Source organism: Pan troglodytes, chromosome 5 (assembly GCF_028858775.2).
Source record: "Pan troglodytes isolate AG18354 chromosome 5, NHGRI_mPanTro3-v2.0_pri, whole genome shotgun sequence".
NCBI classification, from domain to species: domain Eukaryota; kingdom Metazoa; phylum Chordata; class Mammalia; order Primates; family Hominidae; genus Pan; species Pan troglodytes.
In genome coordinates, this window is record NC_072403.2 from 67,835,790 (window position 1) to 67,860,302 (window position 24,513).

At 34.7% G+C, this 24,513-nt stretch overlaps 1 protein-coding gene across 14 annotated transcripts in view; it reads right to left on the reverse strand.

Annotated features, from left to right (window-relative positions):
- KHDRBS2 (KH RNA binding domain containing, signal transduction associated 2) overlaps window positions 1-24,513 on the reverse strand; it is a 687,327-nt gene that overhangs the window by 553,447 nt on the left and 109,367 nt on the right. The window lies entirely within an intron of this gene.

Below are 24,513 nucleotides of genomic sequence, written 5' to 3' on the forward strand. Positions count from 1 at the left end.
ATGGGGTTTGTGTAAGGCTTGAGTTAATACAAATAAGTCAGCTAGCACAGTGTCTAACACTTAAGAATTCACTAAATGTTAGTTCTTATGCACATTAAGACAAATGGGATTGATAATCTCGTTTTAGAGAAGGCATTGTTTTATTTACTTAATAATCACTGACTCTCAAGAAAGAATATAAATGACAAAAAATTCTTCTTAGTGTGATATACACTACTCATTTAATCTATCAGATTATTTTAAAAGTTGCAGAATTAGAATTTGCATAGGAGACTGACTAAAATATTATTAAACATGATGATGAGAAATACATATTCAAATCTTGACCTGACTAAATCCTCTTTGAGGTTCATTTATCCCTTTACCACCTGCTTGCTCCACAGAGATGGCTGGTATAAATTGGTGCAGGCTGCTCTGTGGCTGTCATTCACATACACACACTATCCTCAGGAATGACTGAGAAGTAACTTGTGCATGACAAGCAACCTCAGGGACTATAACTTAGATCTGAAATAAACAAATTAATATCTTCAGCCTGTTACAGGCTCTTTAAATTGCATATTTAGATTCTATGAACACAGCAGGTTAAAGATACAGCAACCCGGATCCAACTGATAGCATCGGGACTTTGGCCCACATGTGGCTCACTGGTGATTACGTATGTGAATGAACATCTTGGAGGGGAAACCCTGGATTTTGAAACATTATTTCAGTTTATAGCTTGCTCAATGGGAAAAACATTAAATTGCACATTTTAAGGTCATATCTGAAGGATTAGTTTCACTCTCTTCCAAGACTTAAATTCATTACCATAAACTATGAATGAATTGAACATTAGGGAATAGCCTACTTAGTATTTTAAACAGAACATGCTGCAGAGTCAAATTCCAAATCCAAATTTGCTTGTACAACTCTAATGCTGAGCAAATGATGAAATTCCTTAATGTCTGTTTATGGTAAAATAAAATCCAGTTAGTAATAAAGAAAAAAAATACGAGTAGAGAATCAAATTCTTGGAGTCCAAGCATATTTCATCTCAAATAGCAAATGGACACCTTCTTTTTGCATTGTACTGCGATTCATATTATGACAAAATAGTCAATACTTGGCTCTTAAAAAATGTTTCAGCCTTTATATTGTTTTTTTAAGCACGAAAAAGTAACTAAGCACAATGCTTCCCCCCTTTAAAAGAGTATGGATTTAAAACTAAATTAAATAAATATGAACTCTGATATTTATTTTTGTTGATTTTAAAGCATGGGGAGAAAAATGGCCGAATATGATCATTGCTACCTACTAGGGCCATGCTTACTTACATCATGGTGAGTTGCTCAGGGTGGTAGGGACCTAGGAGCAGCTACTGTCAGACTCACTCAATCCTACTGCCTTTAAAAAAATGCCTGACATAAAGTATACTTAGTTCTCTTGAACCATGTATATAGTCTAAGGGAGATTCTTTTGCTACCCTCAGAAACTCTCCATCCAGGCTTTGCCTAAAGCATTCACAGTATGATTTTAACGGGAACAGTCTCAGGCATTTCTCACACAGCATCCACTATGTTATCCACCACCTGCCTATCCTGGAGTCACAAAATAGGCCTCTCTGAAGGAGTTTGAGGTACTAGAGTCCTGGGTGTTTCGTTTCTTTGTTTCACTAGTAGAAGCGTTTCCTTCTTTTATTATTGAGTTAATCATCTTGGTAGTAAATGATCACAGCCCTTCCCAGACAAGACAAAATGGGGTAAGCCAAGGAGAGTACCAAGTGAGAGGCTGTATGAAAAGGTATCAGAGAAGACTTTGTAGAAGACATTGGAAAAAGCAACTGTCAGGTTAGGAAAGGCGGGCATAGCAGTGAAATAACATGACCAGGCTCCAGGGACACACCACCACTCAGGTGTCACGGAGATTCTGTCTGTGTCCTTTCTGGATAGCTCCCTTTCCCATCCCTATTTTCTTTTGCCTTATTTTACCTGCTGTATTACTTCCTAGTCTGGATTTGAGTGAAGAAAAAGGAAACAAAATTCCCTAAAATTACTTCACCAAAGTGATTTTATAGGACTTCTAGTCAGATTACTTCTTGAAGATATCAAATTTTAATTTATAAAAATAGTAAGTAATATAAGACCTGGTTTTTATTGAAAAAAAGTAGGGTTCTGATTTATAAGCCGTCTCAATCTCTGCTCATTTTCTCTGTATGAAAGAAGATTACTTCTTAAAATTTCCTTAGTTTCTCCTATTCATCTTAGAGTTAAGACATAAAGGAAAAAATAAAAAAGGGAATGAATGATTCATGGATAAAGGAGTTAAAAAATCAAGGGAGCAAAAATGATAAAACAATGAGGATGTCACAAATGATATTGAGGAGAATGCCAGCTGAGGGAACACCATAGTAAAAATACTACCACGTAGCTTTATCTTATTTAGTTTCTGGTTACACAATGACACCAAAAGCTTTTAGTTTTGAGAATTACTCACGCCACAATTAAACCAAAACAGGTAAGTGACTAATGGCACAATTCAAGGGAAGAAGGGACCATGCAAGTCATACAAAAATTGTCATGAAGACTGAATTCAGGCAGTGGAGAAATATTGAAGGGTCTTCCACCAGAAAATGACATTATTTTAAAATCCTCACAAAGACTTTGGTGAAAAATAAATCAGAAAGAGAAAGACTGAATTCTGCAAAACCAGTCAGAAGGCTGTAGCAGAAATGTATACAATATTTATAATGGGAGTCTGGGAGATGGTAGTCTGGAAGACAGGGGTGGCAGTGGGGCTGAAGAAATGTAACTGGATTTGAGCTGTGTTTAGAGAAAAAAATGGACAGGATTTAGTAACTGCAGAGTCAAAGCAAGAGTTAAAGATGACACCCAATTCTGACTATATAACAAAGAGAATAAATTGATTGGAATAGGGATAAAAAAGTACCAGCAGAAATTTTAAGGAAAATAAAATCAATTGGGTTTGAATGTGTTGAGTTTGAGCCATCTTAGAGACATTCAGGTGGAGATATCAACTAAGTTACTGAATATATAAATCTGGAGGTCAAGAAAAGGTATCGGCTTTTGGGAAAAGATACAAGTTTAGGAGTCACTAGCAAATACATGGATCGGAAAATCATGGCAGAAGATGAGATTGCCTGGGATTGGTATAGACTAACATAAGGGAACTAGGTCAAGATCTATGCATATGCCTTCTGCCTTGCATGCTGTCTTTAAGATCACTAAGGTTTGGCTCTGGCCCCAACACTGTCCAAGACATAGTAAAGTATGCATGCATCATTTTATTCAACTTCATTGCTAAGCTATTGTTTCTGTAACTCATGACTACTATTTATATAATCAAAAACAATTCCCCCATATAGTTGTTTTTAAAATGAACAGTAGAAGCTATTCCCATATCCGTTTTCCACAGTTTACAAAAATACAAGAGTTCACATAAGTCATTTACAAGAAGGGTGAAAATGGGGTAAAAAATTAAAAAGTGAGTGTTTCTGCATAATCTTTCCATTTTTGTGAAGATTGGAGTGTTCTGTCCTGCTGGTGTATTTTAGGGGGAAAATCCCATCATAATTTCAGAGTGCATAATGGGCTCATTCTTTTTGCTCACACATGTGAAATAAGTTTGCAGCAATTTCTCTGTCTAGTTATACAATACATTGTTTGGCAGCCAAATTTTGTATGTTAATTTGAGGCATTTCCCCATACATTTTCCAGGGTGTAGTCAGAAAAAAATTCTTTATATACTAAAAAATAAAAGGATCTTAGCAATGCCATCAATCCAATTACACTTCATAGCTCAGGTACCGAATCACTGTGTGTAAAAAACTTTTAATAATTTCAAAGGATCTGTGGCAAATATAAAAATAATAAACATGTGAAAAATGTTTCCCAAGTTCTACTAAAGTATGTACTTTTTAATGTAGTTTGTACTACCTATTTTTTATTAACCAAAAACTTTTATGTTAATATTCAATTTCAGAGAGAATTTTTGAAGACTACATTAAATCTTACAATAAAGCATTTATTTGGCCAGTTCGGTAGACTTAGATTGAACTAAAAGCAAGATGAAGTAATGGCATACATGATCATACGTTGGTAATTAAGTCAACCACCATATTAGTATAAAACTATAAAATAAAAACTATTTTAAGACTGAAATAAAAACTGTACAATGGGGAATATTTTTCACATTTTGTTAGATTTCATTTGCTGATAAAGTCATAAAAATATGTTACTAGATTTTTTGTTGTTGTTGTTACCATTTAGAGGTACTCTTCTAAAAAGTTCATTTTGTAGCTTTTGTTTGTTTGTTTTTGTTTTTTGAGACGGAGTCTCGCTCTGTCGCTCAGGCTGGAGTGCAGTGCAGTGGCGTGATCTCGGCTCGCTGCAAGCTCCACCTCCCGGGTTCACGCCATTCTCCTGCCTCAGCCTCCTGAGTAGCTGGGACTACAGGTGCCCGCCACCGCGCCCGGCTAATTTTTTTTTTTTTTTGTATTTTTAGTAGAGACGGGGTTTCACCGTGTTAGCCAGGATGGTCTTGATCTCCGGACCTCGTGATCCGCCCGCCTCGGCCTCCCAAAGTGCTGGGATTACAGGCGTGAGCCACTGCGCCCGGCCAATTTTGTAGCTTTTTATGACAACATGAAATTAATACTTTTTCCATTAGGTTAAATATAATAACTTACTCTTAAGAAAATAAGAATGAGGGCCGGGTGCGGTGGCTCATACCTGTAATCCCGACACTTTAGGAGGCCAAGGTGGGCGGATCACGAGGTCAAGTGATCGAGACCATCCTTGGCCATCATGGTGAAACCCCGTCTCTACTAAAAATAAGTAGTCCCAGCTACTCAGGAGGCTGTGGCAGGAGAATCCCTTGAACCCAGGAGGAGGAGGTTGCAGTCAGTGAGCCAAGATAGCGCCACTGCACTGCAGCCTGAGGACAGAACGAGACTCCTTTAAAAAAAAAAAAAAGAAAAAAAAAAAAAAAAAAAAGAGGTAAGTTAAGCCCAATATGGGTATAATTTAATGCATGTTTGTGAAGGTTCAATATTTGTTTCATAGTTCTGGAACTACTCAACATATATCCAACTAACTGAAATGTAGAACATCTTGCTCTCCTTTAGTTAGCACGTGGAATTAAAATTAGACCAGTTTTTGCGGTAATAAGCAACAGCATCAATTTTATCTCTGAGATGTGTCTTCAGATGGGAACACAGGAAATGTAGTATTGAAGTACGTACTCATTTATTTTAATTCCAAGTGGCATATAACTATGAGTCAGAGGTCTAATACATAAAATACAATAATAATAGCATGTTTATATAATTTTTATCATTTCATTATTTATTATATGTAGATTATTCATTTTCCAATTTATGACATTTCACAAATATCAATCACCACTTCCAAACATCTGAACAAAGAAGCAGCATAAAGAGAAATAATGTTTTAAAATTGTATTTAAATGAATATGGCTAAAAATTCAGTTTGTAAATAAGCAATGCAGATATCAAAGTAAGATTTATGCATAGCTTCCCCCTTTTCTTCAATCTTGATGCATTTTCAAATGTCTATGTGAGTTTCAACAATTGAATTATATGTGCCTCAATCTTCTCTTCTGTACAGTATTTATTCCACAGATATTAAATGGATTTAATCAGGTAATAATATAAATCACAAAGAAAAGTGATTGATACATAGTAAGCAGTCAGCAAATCACAACTTTTATTACCTGTAATGTAATCATTATCTCCTTTCATCCATTTCATCCCTATTCTTATTAGTGTCTTAATCATTCTCTCATTCAGGAATGGCATTACAGAACTCTTAGATAAATAATTCCAACTATCTGTTTTATTACACACACACAGAATCTGGCACAGAGTAGGTGATCCCTCCAAAAAGACTGTCATTAAATGAAAAAACAGAAGAAGCTAATATTTACTTGATGATTATACTTGTGTCAGCTTACACCATGTGCTGACACTATGCCAGGTATGTACATAAATGTTCATGTATTCCTGATGAAACCTCATGGTATGTCATTATATTCATGTTGAAGCTGAAAAACAGTTAAGATGAAGGTGTTTATGAAACTTCCCACTGGTCATAGTTAAACGATAGTGCAGCTGTGGTTGAAACTCAGGTCTATCTAGTTCAAAATTTTATTTTCCCATTATATTACATTATCTTTCCACAGATCTCATTAGCATCTCAAAAACTCTATATCTTAATATATTCTTACAGATTTCTTTCCAGAGAGAAACTTTACAGGCAAGGAAAGAGGCCAGACATAAAAATTACCATGTTACAAAAACATCCATATAAATTAAGGTTTCTCTTATTGAGAGAACTTGAGAGTAGGAAGATAAATCTTACCCTGATCTTACTTCTCTGTTCCTCTCAACACTACATTCTAAACAATACCTTCTCTTTCTTTGCTCCATGTTTTAAAAATAATGATCTATTTTTTTTCATATTCTTGCTTTTTTTTAAACCTTAGCCTCTAAATAATCAAAAACAATCTGACTTCAAGCTTCTATGCAAACTAATACAATCTCAAAGTTTCTCAATCCAGCCTACTGTGAGATAAAATTAGGAAAACTGTTCAAATGTACTACAGCACTTATTTAGACCAGTGATAGCAGCTTTTTCATTTTCACATTTATTAGTTAAATGCCATGTGACCGTCATACAGATCCAAAAAATATATCTTGAATGATTTAATGAATTAATTGGAATTAATATTTAAAATGATGACGTGGAGGATGTGTAGGCTCATTTATAAAAGGTCAAATAATGTTCAATATGCTGCACTTAGTAAAAATGGGTAGTTAAATAATGAAACCATAATATTCAGTAATGACTTGAAGGTGATTCCTGAGTTAACCTTTTAACTTCATTTTAACAAGAAAATTTGGTTAAGCAAAGTAACCGATTAGCTAGGCATTAGAGTTGAGTAAAATTTGCACTGTAATTGCTTTATTCTTATACTTTAACTCTCTCTGCCAAGATTAGAGTAGGACTGAGGCAACTGTCATCAATGAAAACAGCAATATTGAGCCTCTTTCAGAGATGATGTCACTGCTGCAACTGTGACAGGTCCCTGGAAATTCTGTAAGATGAGGAAAAGGATTATCAGGTGATCCTTGTTCTGAATCCATTATACAGTAACTGTGCTTCCATAAGTGGGAGTATCTTAGAGAAGAGACTACATAATTAAATTTGATCCCTAAATGACAAGGGGGTTGGGACATCTAATCCTCACAAAGTTGAAATCCACATATAACTTTTGACTCCCCTAAAACTTAACTACTAATAGCGTACTGTTGCCTGCAAGACTTACTGATAACATAAAGTCAATTAACACATATTTTGTATATGTATTATATACTGTATTACTACAATAAGGTAAGCTAGATAAACAAAATAAAATGCTATTAAGAAAATCATAAGGAAGAGAAAATATATTTACTACTCCTTAAGTGGAGGTGAATCATCATAAAAGTCTTCATCCTCATTGTCTTCATATCAAGTAGGCTGAGGAAAAGGTTGAAGAGGTGGAGTTGATCTTGCAGTCTTAGGGGTGGCAGAGGTGAAAGAAAATCCATGCAAAATTGGGCCCAGTAGTTCCAACTTCTATTGTTCAACTGTCATTTGTATTCTATATCATTTCATAAAGTATTTATTGACCACCTACTCTGTGCTAGACATTGTTCTAAGTGAGTGGGATACACGAGTAATCAAGAAAGATGAACTTGCCATTTTGCAACTTTACATTCTGACATGAGGAGACCATAATATAACAAACAAACAAGCCATTTTGCAACTTTACATTCTGACATGAAGAGACCATAATAAAACAAACAAGCAAATTACAAACTACATTAAAAGATAATATATGCTATGGGAAAAAAGAAAAACTAGAAAAAGGTAAGGGGATTGTGAGTACTTGGGTAGCGATGGATGAAGGCTGCTATATTAAATAGGTTGTCTAAGTTAGACCTCGTTAAGAAAGTGTTATCCAAAGAGTGGCTTTACATGAGGTAGGTCATTTTGTAAATATATGAGGGCCAAGTGTTAGGAATGCTAGCCAGCCAGGGTTGCTGCACAAAATGAATAAACAAGGCAACTTAGAGATGGTAATGGGCAGTTAGCTTTTGTAGGTAATTGCAAACCCCTGTCTTTTACTTTGAGTAAAATGGAGGACCACTGGAACTTTTTGAGGAGTCACATGATCTGTATGACCTATATGTTTAAAGATGACCATGGCTACTCTGTTAAGGATTGTAAAGAGACTTGTATAGGAGCAGAGAGCTGGGTTGAAAGAAGATGACGACCTAGGCCAGGTAATAGCCCAGTTGAGAGAAAATGATGACTTAGGCCAGCATAAGAGCCCAGTTGAGAGAAGGTGATGACTTAGCCCAGGGTAACAAGAGTTCTTTGTTCCAATTTTTAAAAAATTTTGGGGAAATACATATAAAATATTACTATATTTACCATTTTTAAGTATACAGTGCAGTGGTGTTAAACACATTCATAATGTTGTACGATCATCACTATCATTCATCTCCATAACTCTTTTTATCCTTGAAACGGAAACTCTATATCCACTGAACAATAACTCTCCATTCATCCCGCTGCCAAGACCCTGGAGGTTACCATTCTACATTCTGTCTTTATGATTTTGACTACTTAAGTACCTCATATGTAAGTGTAATCACACAGTATTTCTCCTTTTATGAATGGCATAATGTCCTCTTGGTTCATCCATGTTGCAGCATGTGCCAGGATTTCCTTTTTTTCACCTTCGATCTACTTGTGTCTTTGGATATAATGTGAGTCTCTTATAAAGAGCATATGTTTGAATCACTTTTAAAAATCTATTCTGTCAATCACTTTTGATTGGAGAGTTTAAACTGTTTACATTTAAAGTAATTACAGTTGGCCCTGCATATTGAAAATTCCACCTCTTTTAATTCAGTAAACCATAAATTTAAAAAAATTGAAAAAATAAAATATAATAATAATATAAAATAACACAAATAATATCCAATAACGTATAACAATAATTTATACAGTATTAGATATTATAAATTATATACATGGTATAAGTTATTATGAGTAACCTAGAGATCATTTAAAGTATATGTGAGAATTGCATAGGTTGTATGCAAATACTAGGCCATTTTAAATAAGGAACTTGAGCATCCGAGAATTTTGGTATTTGCAGGAGGGGGGGGGTCCCAGAACAAATCCTCTGAAGATTTCAATGAAAAACTTTACTGATAAGGAGAAATTTACTTCTGTCGTTTTGCTACTTGTTTTCTACATGTTTTATAGCATTTTTGTCCCTCATTTCTGGCATTACTGTCTTCTTTTATGTTTAGTTCATTTTTTTGTAGTGAAGTATTTAAATTCCTTTCACATTTCCTTTTGTATATATTCTATAGCTATTTTCTTTGTGACTACCATGGGCATTACATTTAATATCTCAAAATTATAACACTCTAATTTGAATTTATACCAACTTAATTTCAGTGACACACAAAACTCTGCACCTTTACAGCTTTATACCTGTTTCCATTGTTGATGTCACAAAATTACATCTTTATATATTATATGCCCCAAAACATAAACTAATAATTATTTAATTACATCAATCTCTTTAATTATATAGTAAAAAGTGAAGTTACAATTTTACCAGCTTTTAAACCATTTAAAAATGTATTAGTCTCTTGAATCTGTAGAAAATAAAAAAATGGAGCTACAAACCATTGTTAAGATAATACTAGCTTTTATAATTGCTCTTTATTTACCTTTATTAAGATCTTTATGTCTTCATCTGGCTTCAAGTTACTGTCTAGTGTCTTTTAATTTCACCCTGAAGGACCCCCTGAAGCATTTCTTGCAAGGAAGGTCTAGTGGCAATGAACTCTCTCTGAGCTGTTGTGTGTGTGGGAATGTGTCAATGTATTACTTTTAAAGAACAATTTTGCTAGATATAAGATTCTTGATTGACAGTATTTTCGTTTTAGCACTTGAGATATATTTTCCCACTGCCTTCTGGTCTCTATAGTTTCTGATGAGAAATCTGCTGATAGTCCTATTAAGTATACCTGTGTGTAACAAGTTGCTTCTCTCTTGATGCTTTCAAGATTCTCTTTGCCAGGGGATAATGGTTGGGAGATGGATAGCTACTACTGTGCTAACAGTTGAAATGGATCAAAATTAATGGCAATTTACTACTCATGGCTTCCCCTGGAATTTGCAATACTTCAATAGGCTTCAGTAGTTACAGAATAGTTACATCAGACAGATTCTGCAACTGCAATTGTTGTCTAGGTAGGAAGACAGATTTCTGGTGCCTCCTACTTCATCATCCTCCCACAGTCCCTTCTTAAATTCATGGTATATTTTGAACATAAGACGACTAACTTTGCCTGGCACATTGGAAAGAATGTGCAGGAGAAAGAGAGGAGTGAAGGGGGTGTCCATGGTTTTGGACATGACCAAGTAAAAGGATCAGGTGCTGTCACCAGCTGAGACAGTGTAGATGACAGGTAGAGTAGAAATGGGGTAAGAAGAATACTGGTTGAATCTGAGATATCTAGATATCCATATGTTGATGTCAAGTGGGCAGTTTCAAGTAAGTCTTGGAGAGAGGTCTTGGCTGGATCAGAAACTTATGTAAGGGCATGGCACGAGTGACGTCATAAATTTATAGATAGAGAAGAGCACCATAGATAATCCCTAGGGAACTTCAATACTATTAAGTTGTGTGGAAGAGTAGAAACCAGCAAACTAGGCTGACAAATACAAGCAGTTTTGCAACAGGAGATAAAAATAGTCTTGTCCTGGAAGCCAATGAAGACAATGATCAATAATAGTTAAAGACAGACTTTAATTCCCATGATTTCTTTATTGCTGCAGAGGCAAAACCAGCACCAGTGGAAACTTACAGGAATAAGGATCATATTTCAATGAGGAAATGGAAAAACTGAACAGCGATGTCTACACAATATACTCAATATTAGATCCAACTGGTTTATGAGGCATTGAACTTTCTTTTCAATCCTAGAATTATTCATATACAGACTGATGAGTAGCACAAATACTGTAGAAATGATTCCTAAATTGGGTAGAACATTCAGCCATATGACCTATGAGACACACTCCCAACTAATGAGTAGTTTATTTCTGCCTCACTTAACACCAGAGGAGAAATACATCTGCTTTTCCATCTGTGGGCCTTTGAAATCTTAGCAGTCTGTGTCCACAATTATCTCAATGCCTCCTCAGATAAAAGAAAGTGAATTATACAATGGTTTAATGCAAAGAGGATCTTTGGTGCAGACAGACCCAGGTTCAAATGTTAACATGATCATTAATATATTGGGGGGCTTTAGGAAAACCACTTACATATTTTTAAACCTTACTCTCTTCTTTAGAACACTCACAGTGTACTTCAGAAAAGAAAATAGCAGTTCATTCTGCTTTTCTCAGTGTCTGATATATACAGGGTAGTCATAAAAACTGTAATTCTCTTAAGTGTGAGGTCCCAGGTTTAAGGACTATTTTACAATGTTTTAAAGTTAAGTCATTCCTCTAAGCTTGAGTTTTAGACTATGCTCTTAATTTAAGCACCATATCTACTCATAAACCAGAAATAAAACGTGCATTGTTTTTTCATAAAGACAAAATCTGAATATGGTTTTTACATTCATAATAGATTTTGATGGGTTTTGGAGTCATGTTTGGGGTTAAATTTTCTACTGCACGTTTTAAGATATGATATGCTTAAATTATAATAATGAACTATATGATGTAATGAGATAAAGGCAACAGGCTGTAAACTTACTAATGTTATTATTTTAGCAAGTCAGTTCCTATGAGAGTTTATATAAAATGGGAAGGATAGTATTATTAGAATTTTTGTGACAAATAAGTCATATGTAAAAACTATAAGGTATTTGGCATATAGACAATACATAATAATTCTTAGTTTTAATTATTTGTTCCTCCATTCTAGGAAAAAAAGCTTCTACATATAACCAATTTTTCTACATTAATTGCTTTACATTAGCCCAAACTATTTTTAAAATGTCTTTATCATTAGGAAAGTAACATTAATAATAACTAATTCAAACAGCACAAAAATGCCTGCAATAAAAAGGGAACCCCCTTTTACTTCAAATTATCTGTCTTACATTTATTTATTTGTAAATGTATGCACATGTATACACATGCATGTATACCTTTTATACTCAAGGGGAACAAACTCATTTGTTTCATGTAACAATATGTATTTTTACAAATATATAATTCTAACATAAATTGCTAGATATGCAACTGCTTTCAAAAGTCAGTGCCTTTGTGATATTAATTAATTTTGCAAAATTGCCCTCTAAAATACTTGAGTCTATACTCTCTGACCAAGAGACTATGAAGTGAAATTTTCCGCATGCCCTAAAATCATTATTGATTATAATCCAAACTTGTCAGTCTGATAAAGAACAGAAACATCTCAAATTAATCATAACTTGTATTTTTCTAAGAAGTGAGGTTCACATTTTTTTGAAATTTCCCTTACACTATACATGTGTGATAGGAACATTAGCTTCTTGTTCAATTAGAAATATGAATTCCTCTGTATAGAAAGGCATGGATTTTCTGTCACATGTTTCAAATATTCATATACATTTAGAATTTTCTTTTTGATTTTAGTAATTAATTATCAACATGACTTTCCTTGTGCAGAAGTTTTAAATTTATGTTTTAAAATAATTTATTCATTTACTTATGGCTTCAGTAATTTCAATCATTTTTTGGAAACGCTTTCCCCCGATTAAACTTTATGAAATAAAATTGCCCATAACTCATTCTAGTACATTTATTTATTTATTTATTTATTTATTTATTTATTCATTGACACTTAATTTTAATTAGACACAGAATTTATTTTGGTGTATGAGATAAGATAGGGATCTGGTCTTCCTTTTTTTTTTTTTCTCCAATTGTCTTACTGGTTATCTCTCTAACACTTATTCAATAAATTATTTATTCATATTGTTGTTAATATATACTAATTACATGCATCCATGTTTATTTAATAAGAAATAGAAACTTGGTTTTATTAAATGCATTTTCTGATCTAAAAATTAGGGAATTTGTTTAAATATTTTTAAAAACTAAATCAATCTTTCATTCCTGAAATGAACTACATTTGAGTGTAATTCACTATGCTGATAGATGTGTGCTACTGAAATACATTTGGTAATATTTTTGAAATATTTCTTATTATTGTAAAATAGCATAAAATTTACCATTTTAACTATAACAAATATATATCACTGTCATTATTATTTTTAGAGACAGGGTCTATATTACCTAGGTTGGACTTGAACTTCTGTGTTTAAGTGATCCTCCAGCCTTAGCCTACCCAGTAGCTGGGAAGTAGCTGCATGCCACTATACCTAGCCCATTTTAACTAATTTTAAGTGCACGGATATGTGGCATTAAGTACATTCACAATGTTATGCAACTATCCATTTCTAGAAGTTTTCATCATTCCAAACAAAAACTCGGTACTCATTAATGAATAATTTATCATTCCTTCCTCCCCACAATCCCCTGTAACCTCTATTCCACTTTCTGTCTCTATAAATTCGCCTGTTCTAGGAACCTCATGAAAGTAGAATCGTATATTTGTTCTTTTTGACTGGTTTATTTAGCATAATGTGTTCAATGTTCATCTATGTCATAGAATGTAATAGAATTTCATTACTCTTTAAGGCTGAATAACATTCCATTATACATGTATACCACATTTTATTTATCTACTAGTTTGTTGAGGATATTTGGGCTGTTTTTATCTTTCAGCTATTGTGAATAATACCTCTATGAACAAACACTAATGCTCAACACTTCGTAATATTTTACAGTTTTCCAATTGGTATTCACAAGTGAGGTTTTTCTACAGTTTTATTTTTTGTGACATCCTTGTGAAACCCATATATTTTTAAGAAGGTTATTTATAAAATGGCATAAATCTGAAATTGTGTATTACATAAATTTATGTTCACAATGGTTTACCTTAAAATGAAAATAAAAGTTACTCCTAATTTCTCTACATGGGTCCAAATGTCTTTCAACAAGTTGGCTGCAGTCAGGTCCTAACTTAATAAAAGTATTAATAATCCCTTATCTACATGTTTCTGGGTAAAAAGCATTAATTTTTACTTCCTTATTGCTCATAGAAAGTTTTATTTTTCTCCGAATCCCCCAAAATACAATATTTAAGTTGGTATCAAATTCACTTGCTTCCACTTTTCAAAATCAATAATAAAATGGAAATCCATTCCATTGATAATGCAATGTCTCTTGATTATAATGGTGATATTTCTTTTCTGATCTCTTAAACATCTGTCTACATAAAAAGCCACTCCTACTGCAACAACAAAAGAAATAGCAGAAGATCCATCTGTGCGTTAATGAGTGTAGAGAAGCTTACTGAAGGCTCACTGAGTTAAACAAACAAACAAATGAACAAACAAGCAAATGAAGAATGGCAGGATTGTAGAGAGGGCCATGAGATGAAAGATTTTTTGGCTGTCATGGGGCCCTAAAGAAAGAATACGGGTTTGGACATTTTTCAAAAAGCACCTGCATTTTAATGGTCCTTTTGAAGCAGTCTTCAGTTTTCCAGTTGAGGGTAAATGTGAAAATAAGAAGCAACCCTCCCAAATAAGGTAGAAAATATTGGCCTAAGGTATTAGCAGGAAAGGGCTAGGGGTTTTGTTGCAGAATGAAAACAACTAGTTAAAACAGGCTGAATATTCACTAGACGTAGAAAAGAAGGAGAGACTGGTATGATTTCAGGAAAATCAAGGACATATTCATAAGGGGTCATAAAAAATGATGTGAGTAGAAGCACAACTAATTCGGAATTAGAAATGCATGACTCAATGTGGGATGAAAACATAAAAATTAAAAAAATACAAAATGGAAAAATAATATTTGAAGTACATGGGTTTGGCATTAATTAAAAGGATGGGTAATCAGAAAAGACAAATTCTAGACATAATACCACTGAAAATTTCTGAATTTTTCTAGAAAACAGGATTATTTCACATGCCATTCTATTGGAGAGAATATGGTCTACAGCAATTTGAAATTTTTTTCCTCATAAAAATGTGAATCAGTGTCATATCATTTTCTCAATTAAAATTTAAATTCACAAATGAGGAGTTGGGAAACCGATATGAATGAAACTGAAATCACAAAGCCCATCAAATCCTCTCTTCCATTTACTTTAGAAAAATAAAAAGCAATGCTGTGCAGTGGTCTGTGGTAAAGATAAAACAGGTTTAAGCTGTAAGCTACAGAGTGGCTTCTGAAAAACCATATTGCTTACAAAAATAGACATGTTTCCAAGATTATAAGTGGCTATATTTGGCTTTGAGTCGTAGTTTCCACAGGAGTCGTAGTTTCCACATTTAGGAACTATTCTTAAATGATCTGATAACTACTTTAAAAGTCAGAAAAATCACACTCATCAAGTACTTGGACTTGGGTATTTCATCTTTTGATGTATAAAGAAGGAAACGCACACTCTGTGGGAAGACATGGCAAGTTGCAACCAAGGGTGAGACTTCTTCCAACCAGGCACAGAAGGCTGCCCCTTTTTCTGGGACTAAACAGAAGAAGAAGAAGTATAGAGCAAGTGAGATAGTTTTAAACACATTTTGGAACTTCAGTTTTCTGCATTAATCTACATAAGAAATTTATTTGAAAACCAGCACAGGGGAATGTGGCTGCGTTTGATCTTAAAAAAGGCCAAATTTGGGGCAGATTTACACTCCTGGCAATATATTGCTTTAAAAAGTTGGCAGTAACTCAAGTCAAGAAATATAAAGTGGGCCTTGGGGCAAATGTAATTGAAGAAAAGGTCTGATGTATTTCACAGAATTCTAAAAATACATCAAAGAAGATACTTTTAAAGGCACTGAGAGGCTGAATTGCCTAGGTGAACAAACAGGTACACCAGCAAGCAACAAGTAGATACCCTCTTACAAGAGGAAGCCGCACATTCCAGTCCTCTAATGGTCTCTCACTTTACCCAGACATGTGCCAAGCATTCCTTTTGCATGTCTAGTAGTAACAAAATATAGCACAGCTTGAGCCATTTAAGTATATCTTGGTTTATTAGATCCTACAAGGCACTTGTTTGTTGTGGCACAAGAAAATATGGAATTTTAATCATTTCTCAAAGGATAATAATTGTCTTCATTAATATCAAATTTATACCCTAAGCTATGTTTTTATTCTTTTGGTATCTGTAACAGCTTTGCATTTTACCACTAACTCATGATGTAATTGTATTGAAAACATTTAAAACTGCAATTAAACTCAATACACATAGTTCCTATGCTACAAACAACTTACTATAAGAAGCCAGTACCACGTTTACACATGTACAGACAAAAACAGTGAGCTATGATCACTGAATGCCTGAAAGACATTGTATTAGGATGCTGACTGTAATATGCACTATAGGTGGAGATGTTAAAATTTGCAAGAAATGGTATATTCAACAATGAAACATAGTATGTGTGGAGGAGAAATAGTTAATGTTAAGAACAGTGTTTGTTTTCCAGTCATATATATATATATGTGTATATATATATATATATATATGTATACATGAATATAAATATATACACATTTATATTTATATATACATATATATTTGTGTGTATATATATATATGTGTGTATATATATTTCTTTTCAACTGCTCCTTGCAAAGACGGGCTAACTCATAGGCAGTGCCCCTAGAATCAGCCTCCAGAGTCTTTTACATGAATGTCTTAGGAATATGGAGGAACATATTGACAAATGTTGCCTTTGTAGAGGCTTAACTATCAAGAAATAATTGGAAATTGGGTCAAACTGATGGACTAGAAGCAAGAAGCTCATGTGTACTGCTCTCATGGAGAGGAAAGAAAAGGGCTAGTGAACACCGACCCAACGAGCTGATCACTTAAGAAATCACTTTGGGATCCATCAAGGCAGGAAGAGGACACAGCAGAGAAGAACAAAGCTGGGCAGTAGCCTGTATGGAATCAATGTGTAGACAGGAGAAGCTCCCCATATGGGAAAGGGTAAGTGACTAGGAGTCCCATGGGAGATTCACACTCTCTTGACAGGGACCTGTGCAAGACTAGGGATGGGAAAATGCCCCGGCCCCACTGCATTACACCACACACTTCTAAACTGCGGCAGAGAGCTACCAGTAGTTTTGGCAAAGGTAAGTCTCAAGTCCACAGAGGCCTCTGAAGCCTTAGACCCTGGAACAGACTAGCACCAGTGCCATAGCCCTGATGGAAGCCACAGTTGCAATGTGTGGGAGCAGTAAGATTGATCCATCCACCCTCACCAGACAAAGCTTGAGGCCAGCTTCTGTCCCAGTGGTCCCTCTTCTGCTTGAACTCAGCTAGCAGGTACAGCCTTCTTACAGTCTTAGAAAATACCCAGATAGCAGGGCAGGTGACTTCACCTACCCCAAACACTGGTAGCAATGTGCGCCACGCCTGCTAGATCTTTTAGCCCACTGTCTTACTTCTGTCCAAAATCTGTGGGAAGGCATAATCGTGTTCCCTGGGGAAGCACCCAGACAGTCATCTGACCCCACCCACTCCCGCAGCACCTAGCTGAGTGGGACCTGCCGGCTTGGTTGGTGACTAAGCAGGGAGGAGCCTTCACTGAAAGAAGTGAGACACCTGTGTTCACAGGCTGGTGGAGGATCAGGGCATGTCTCCCTCCACAGGGCCAACTACAGCCTGTCTATGGACCACTGCCGCTACCTGAGAAAGCCCCATGGACCAAAACATCCAGCAAAAGAAACGCAGGGATGGAGCTTGATTGAAGGGGGCTCCTCCAAGGCCTGGGAGCAGACTGTGTGAGTGGGCCATCCCTCTCCAAAGCATCACAGAGAACTACTGCCAACTGTGCCAAAAAACAGAAGAACTACGTAGGACAGTAAGAGCCTATCTGCTGGCTAACACTCTTAAGTGCCACCTACTGGACTGTGGCCAAAAAATACAGGACTGAAATATTTTGCCAGGATATCCCAGCCAACACATGTGCACCCTGCTATACCACCATGGCTGCTGGCACATGAGAACAACCATGGATCCCACTGCCACCACCCTGATGAAGTACTTTGGCTGGCACTCCCCATCAAACAGTTGTGGCCACAAACCAGGATCAAGTTATCCTCCCCAGCACAGCAGGTTCCTAAACCTCAAGGGGCCAGAGAACAAAGATGGGGACCTGGGTACCAGCCCAATCAAGGTAAGAGCATGTAGCCCAGGAGTGCAGAACTGAGCCGTGGCCCCCTGAAATATTCCAGAATCAAAGCCAGTTGACTGAACCCGCCTTATACCAAAGTCAAAATGCCAAGGGCATCAAAGAAGATAAACGCAAAAAAAAAAAACCCAACCAAAGGACAGTGACTTCAAATATTAAAGGACCATTTACCCACACAGAGAGAAAGAACCAGTGTAAGAACCCTGGCAACTCAAAAAACCAGAGTGTCTTCCTACCTCCAAACAACTTAATTAGTTCCCCAACAATGGTTCTTAACCAGGCTGAACTGGGTGAAATGGCAGATATAGAATTCAGGGTATGGATAGGAATGAAGATCATAGAGATTCAGGAGAAAGTCAAAATCCATTCCAAGGAATCTAAGGAATACAAAGAAAGAACCAAGTAATCTGATAGAGCTGAAAAATGGACTACAAAAATTTAATAATACAATCACAAGTATTAACAACAGAATAGACCAAGCTGAGGAAAGAATCTTAGAGCTCAAACACTGGTTGTCCAAATCCACTCAGTCAGACAAAAATAAAAAAAAAGAATAAACAAATATGAACAAAACCTCTTATAATATGGGATTATGTAAAGAGATCAAAACTACAACTCACTGGCATCCCTGAAAGAGAGAGAGAAAGCAAGCAACTTGGAAAATGTATTTGAGGATACTGTCCACAACAATGTCCCCAACCTTGCGAGAGGCCAACATCCAAATTCAGGAAATGCAGAGAACCACTGTAAGATACTATAGAAGATGACCATCCCCAAGACACATAGTCATCAGATTTTCAGTCAAAAAAAAAAAAAAGATATTAAAGGCAGCTAGAGAGAAGTGGCAGGCCACCTACAAAGGAAACCCGATCTGGCTAACAACAGTCCTATCAGCAGTAACCCTGTAAGCCAGAAGAGATTGAGGGCCTATATTTATCACTCCTAAAGAAAATAAACTACAACCAATAATTTCATATCCTACCAAAATGAGCTTCATAAGCAAAGGAGAAATAAGATTCTTTTGAGACAAGCAAATGCTAAGGAAATTCATTAATACCAGACCTGCCTTACAAGAGGACCTTAATAGAATACTAAATATGGAAACAAACGACCATTATACACCACCACAAAAACACACTTAAGTACATAGACCATTTACACTATCAAGCAACTACACAATCAAGTCTGCATAATAACTACCTAATAACATGATGACAGGATCAAATCACACATATCCAAACTAACCTTGAATATAAATGGGTGAAATGCCCCAACTAAAAGGCACAGAATGGCAGATTGGATAAAAAAGCAAGACCCAACTGTATGTTCCTTGAAGAGACCCATCTCACATGCAATGACATCCATAGGCTCAAAGTAATGGGATGGAGAAAAATCTACCAAGCAAATGGAAAGCAAACAAACAAACCAAAAATCAGGGGTTGCTACTCTAATTTCTGACAAACAAACTTTAAGCAAACAAAAATCAAAAGAGAAAAAGAAGTACATTATAAAATAGAAGGGTTCAATTCAACAAGAAGACTTAATTATCCTAAGCATATATGCATGCAACATAGGAGTACCCAGATTAATAAAGCAAATTCTTAGAGGCCTACAAAGAAACCTAGATAACCACACAACAATAGTGGGAGACTTCAACACACCACTGACAGTACTAGACAGATCATCGTGGCAGAAACTAACAAAGATATTCAGAACCTGAACTCAACACTTGGCTAAATGAACCTAATAGACATCTGAAGAACTCTCTACCCCAAAATTTCAAAATATATATTTCTCTCTGCACATGGCACTTTAAAATCGACCACACAATTGGCCATAAAACAATCCCCAGCAAACTGAAAAAAAAAAAAAAAAAAAAAAAAAACCTGGAATCATACCAAGCATGCTCTTGGACCACAGCACAATAAAAATACATATCAATGCTAAGAAGATTGCTCAAAATCACAGAATTACGTGGAAATTAACCTGCTCCTGAATGACTTTTGAGTGAACAATGAAATTAAGGCAGAAATTAAGAATTTCTTTGAAACTACTGAGAACAAAGATATAACATACAAGAGTCACTGGGACACAACTAAAGCCTTATTAATAAGAAAGTTTATAGTGCAAAATGCCCATATCACATAACTAGGAAGATCTCAAATTAGCAACCTAACATGACACCTAGAGGAAGTAGAGAAACAAGAGCAAACCAACATCAAAGCTAGCACAAGACAAGGAATAAACAAAACCAGGCTTGAACTGAAGGAAGTTGTAACATGCAAAAAACACAAATGTTCGCGTCCAGGAGTTGGTTCGCTGAAAGAGTAAATAAGATAAACCACTAGCTAGACTAATAAAGAAAAAAAAAAAAAAGATGATCCAAGTAAACATAAACAAATAACAAAGGGGACGTTACCACTTTAGGGATCCCACAGAAATACAAAAACCTTCAGAGACTATTAAAAACACCTCTATACACACATATGCTAGAAAACTTGGAAGAAACTGGTAAATTCCTGGACACATACAACCTCCCAAGATAGAACAAGGGAGAGACTGAATCCCTAAACAGACCAATAATGAGTTCCAAAATTGAATCAGTAATAAACCGACTACCAACCAGAAAAAGCCCAGGACCAGTTGGATTCACATCCAGATTTTACCAGATGTATAAAGAAGAGCTGGTCCCATTCCTACTGAAACTATTCCAAACTCTAACTCAGTCTATGAGTCCAGCATCATCCTGATACCAAAACCTGGAAGAGACACAAAGAAAAATATTAAAACTTCAGGCCTATATCCTTGATGAACGTAGATGCAACAGCCCTCAACAAAATACTAGCAAACCAAATCCAGCAGCAGATTAAAAAGCTAATATTCCACAATCAGATAGGCTTTATCCCTGAGAAGCAAGGTTGGCTTAACATATGCAAATCAATAAATGTGATTATTCACACAAATTAAACTAAAATCAAAAACCATATGATCATTTAAATAGACACACAAAATTATTTCAATAAAATTCAACATCCCTTCATGTTAAAAACCCTGAACAGACTAAGCATTGAGGGAATATACTTCAAAATAATAAGAGCCGTCTATGAAAAACCCACAGCCAACATACTGAATGGGCAAAAGCTGGAAGCACTCACCTTCAAAACCAGAACAGACAATGACACCCTCTCTCACTACTCATATTCAACATAATACTGGAAACTCTGGCCAGAGAAATCAGGCAGGAAGAATAAATAAAAGACATGCAAATAGAAAGGGAGAAAGCCAAACTATCCTTATTTTCAGATGATATGATACTGTACCTATAAAGCCCCATAGTCTCTTCTCAAAAGCTCCTAGATCTGATAAGGAACTTAAGCTAAGTTTCAGGATACAAAATCAATGTACAAAAATCAGTAGTAGCATTTCTATACACCAACATCAAAGCTGAGAATCATATCAATAATGCAATCCCATTCACAATGGCCACAAAAAACTAGAAATACAGTTAAACAAAAAGGTGAAAGATCTCTATAATGAGAATTATATATTTATATTATAAAAATATAAAGCCAAATATGAAAAACTGCTCAAAATAATTTAATATTATAATATGACATATTTCCCCAAGTTAAATTATTAAACGTAAAGCACCAGGGCTAGATAAATCATTCTTAAAGAGCATTTTTATAATTTTTATAAATTAAATTTTAAACTTCATTCAATTTCTTGTAGCATTCAACTAAGTCAGCAGATTAACTTGAATTTGGAGAGTAACTGAAACACAATCTATCCAAAAAAAGTCATGTAGTAAAGTCTTGAGAGGGCCATTTCCCCAAGAATTCCCATAGTCATTTATTGCTCTTTGAGAGGACTGTGTCATCATCACATTAATTATTGGTACAGACAGCAGTTGTCAAGGGGAGAAATGGTTCTGAGAGAAAGCTGTATAAAGGAAGTCTTTCACCAGTGTGGCCCCCTGAAGGATAAATCACTTTTTTATTATAAAAGATTAAATTTTAAATCCATAAATACTGTTGTGTTCTGCTTAACAGCTCATAGTATTACACCACATCACACATTTTACAGCTCATAAATGTACATCAAATACAGATGAAGTTTAGTGATCATAATCTTAACTATCTCACTGATATTTTTCTAAGAAGTGGAAAATGAACAGCAGGAAAAAAATCACAACTTTTGTAATAAAATATGGTTTGTTTTCAAAAGATTATTAAATATAATAAGACATAGTTTGTTTTCAAAATATTATGATTTATTGTTGTACTATAAAAACCAGAACAAGGTAGGTCAACTTTGATAAGTGAGTATAAATCTGCTTCTCAGAATTTCACTCTTTTTCTATAAAAAAGCTCTAAAGTTCTCTTACGTGTGATAATTAGGTGAAATGAATATTCCTTTAAAAATAAAGGAGTTTGGCAGGCTATCCATAAGTTAAAGAAATGGTAACTTTTCTCAAGCATGAATTGTTATTTGAGACTATCCCATAAAACTATTATATTAACCATCAGGTGTTATCATTTTTCACATTCTTCCACACTTAACATGAAAAAGTAATGCAAATATGTGGGCATGATCAGTCAAGTTAAAAATGTAATGGTTCACCAAAAATGAAGAATCTAAAATTATAGTAACTGCACTAAAGATTTCCATCTATAACAGAAGCATGACCTTGAGCAATTCAAACTTTTTCAGTTGCCTCATCTATAAAATAAAAGTTTTATTTTTTCTGTGATTTCCAAGATTAGTCCCAGCCTAAGCATTCCATGATTTTAAAAATTATAAGAGAGACAATAGTTTGCTGGTGATCCGTGGTCCATGGCAGTTAAGAATAAGCAGTTTTATTGTTAGAGCATTTTCTTATACATTACAAAATAAAACTTCACACAAAAATTTGACATCATAGAATATTCTTATTTTGGTATTCATCATTCTGAATCAAACATAGATCTGGTAATAATCAGCATAAAACCACTCATATGGGAACTTGAAGAGCCATCAAGACTTTAAATGCCTTACATACCTTGCCAGCTTAATTTGATCAGAGACTATAGAACTACATTTTTATTTAGAGGCAAGTATTAAGTCTGTCATTGACTTTCCCATATCCAGAGATAAAAATGTTATTCCAAGAAACATCATCAAGTTATACCATATTTAAATGTATGATTTATGAAAAGAAACTTCTATTCAAGACTGTAACTGGTTAATTGATCAACCAATTGATCATTATTCTTTATACTCCAACATATTTCTACCTTATTTCACTACTATGCAAATTTTTCATGTACATTTCTAAGACTGCCCAATTTAATATTCAAGAGAACATGATTATAAAGCAAATCTAATAAAGTTTATTTTAAAAACATATACCTATGTAACACAGCTTTCATGCAATAGAGTCTAGCTCAAAAAAAAATTGCATGCCCAAAATACTTCATCTCAAAGATAAATTTTATGGTTTGCTGGGCTTTAACAATTTTATCCCTGTTTGAAATAATTGTAGACAAAGCATCTAGTTAATTATATTTACTAAAGTTTATCATATTAGAAGACAATTGGTAAACCAGAGCATTTATTTCTGTAATCGTTACTATTAGGATAATCACATGGTCCTTGCTTCACATTCACTCTTCAGAAAGTAAATTATCAGCTTGAATCTTTGAGTTTACATTTTAGTTTCCTCCATTCATTTGACCAAAAAAAATCCCTCTGTTTACCCATTGAAATGTATGAATATAATTGATAAAACCATGCCACTGAATGCTATCTTTTATAATCAATGATCTATTGGTGAAAAAATAGTTTAAAGAAAGATGTAACATTAAGAACAATATCATAATCATTTTATGAATAAACTTTGATTATAGAAGACTATAGGTTATAATCTAAGAGTCTAATAACCACCATGTGATTTTCTTAGATATATTAATAATTCCCTACTGATTTTCTAATATTACATATTTAGTATCATTAACTCTACTCCGTTTTATAGTAAGGATATACATTTTAACATGAACCAAAGATAATCAAGTGGGTGTACATATTTGGAAAAATTGATATATCATTTATATTTTGAATAAATGATTAAAATATCTGATTATGCCTCCTACATTCACAGA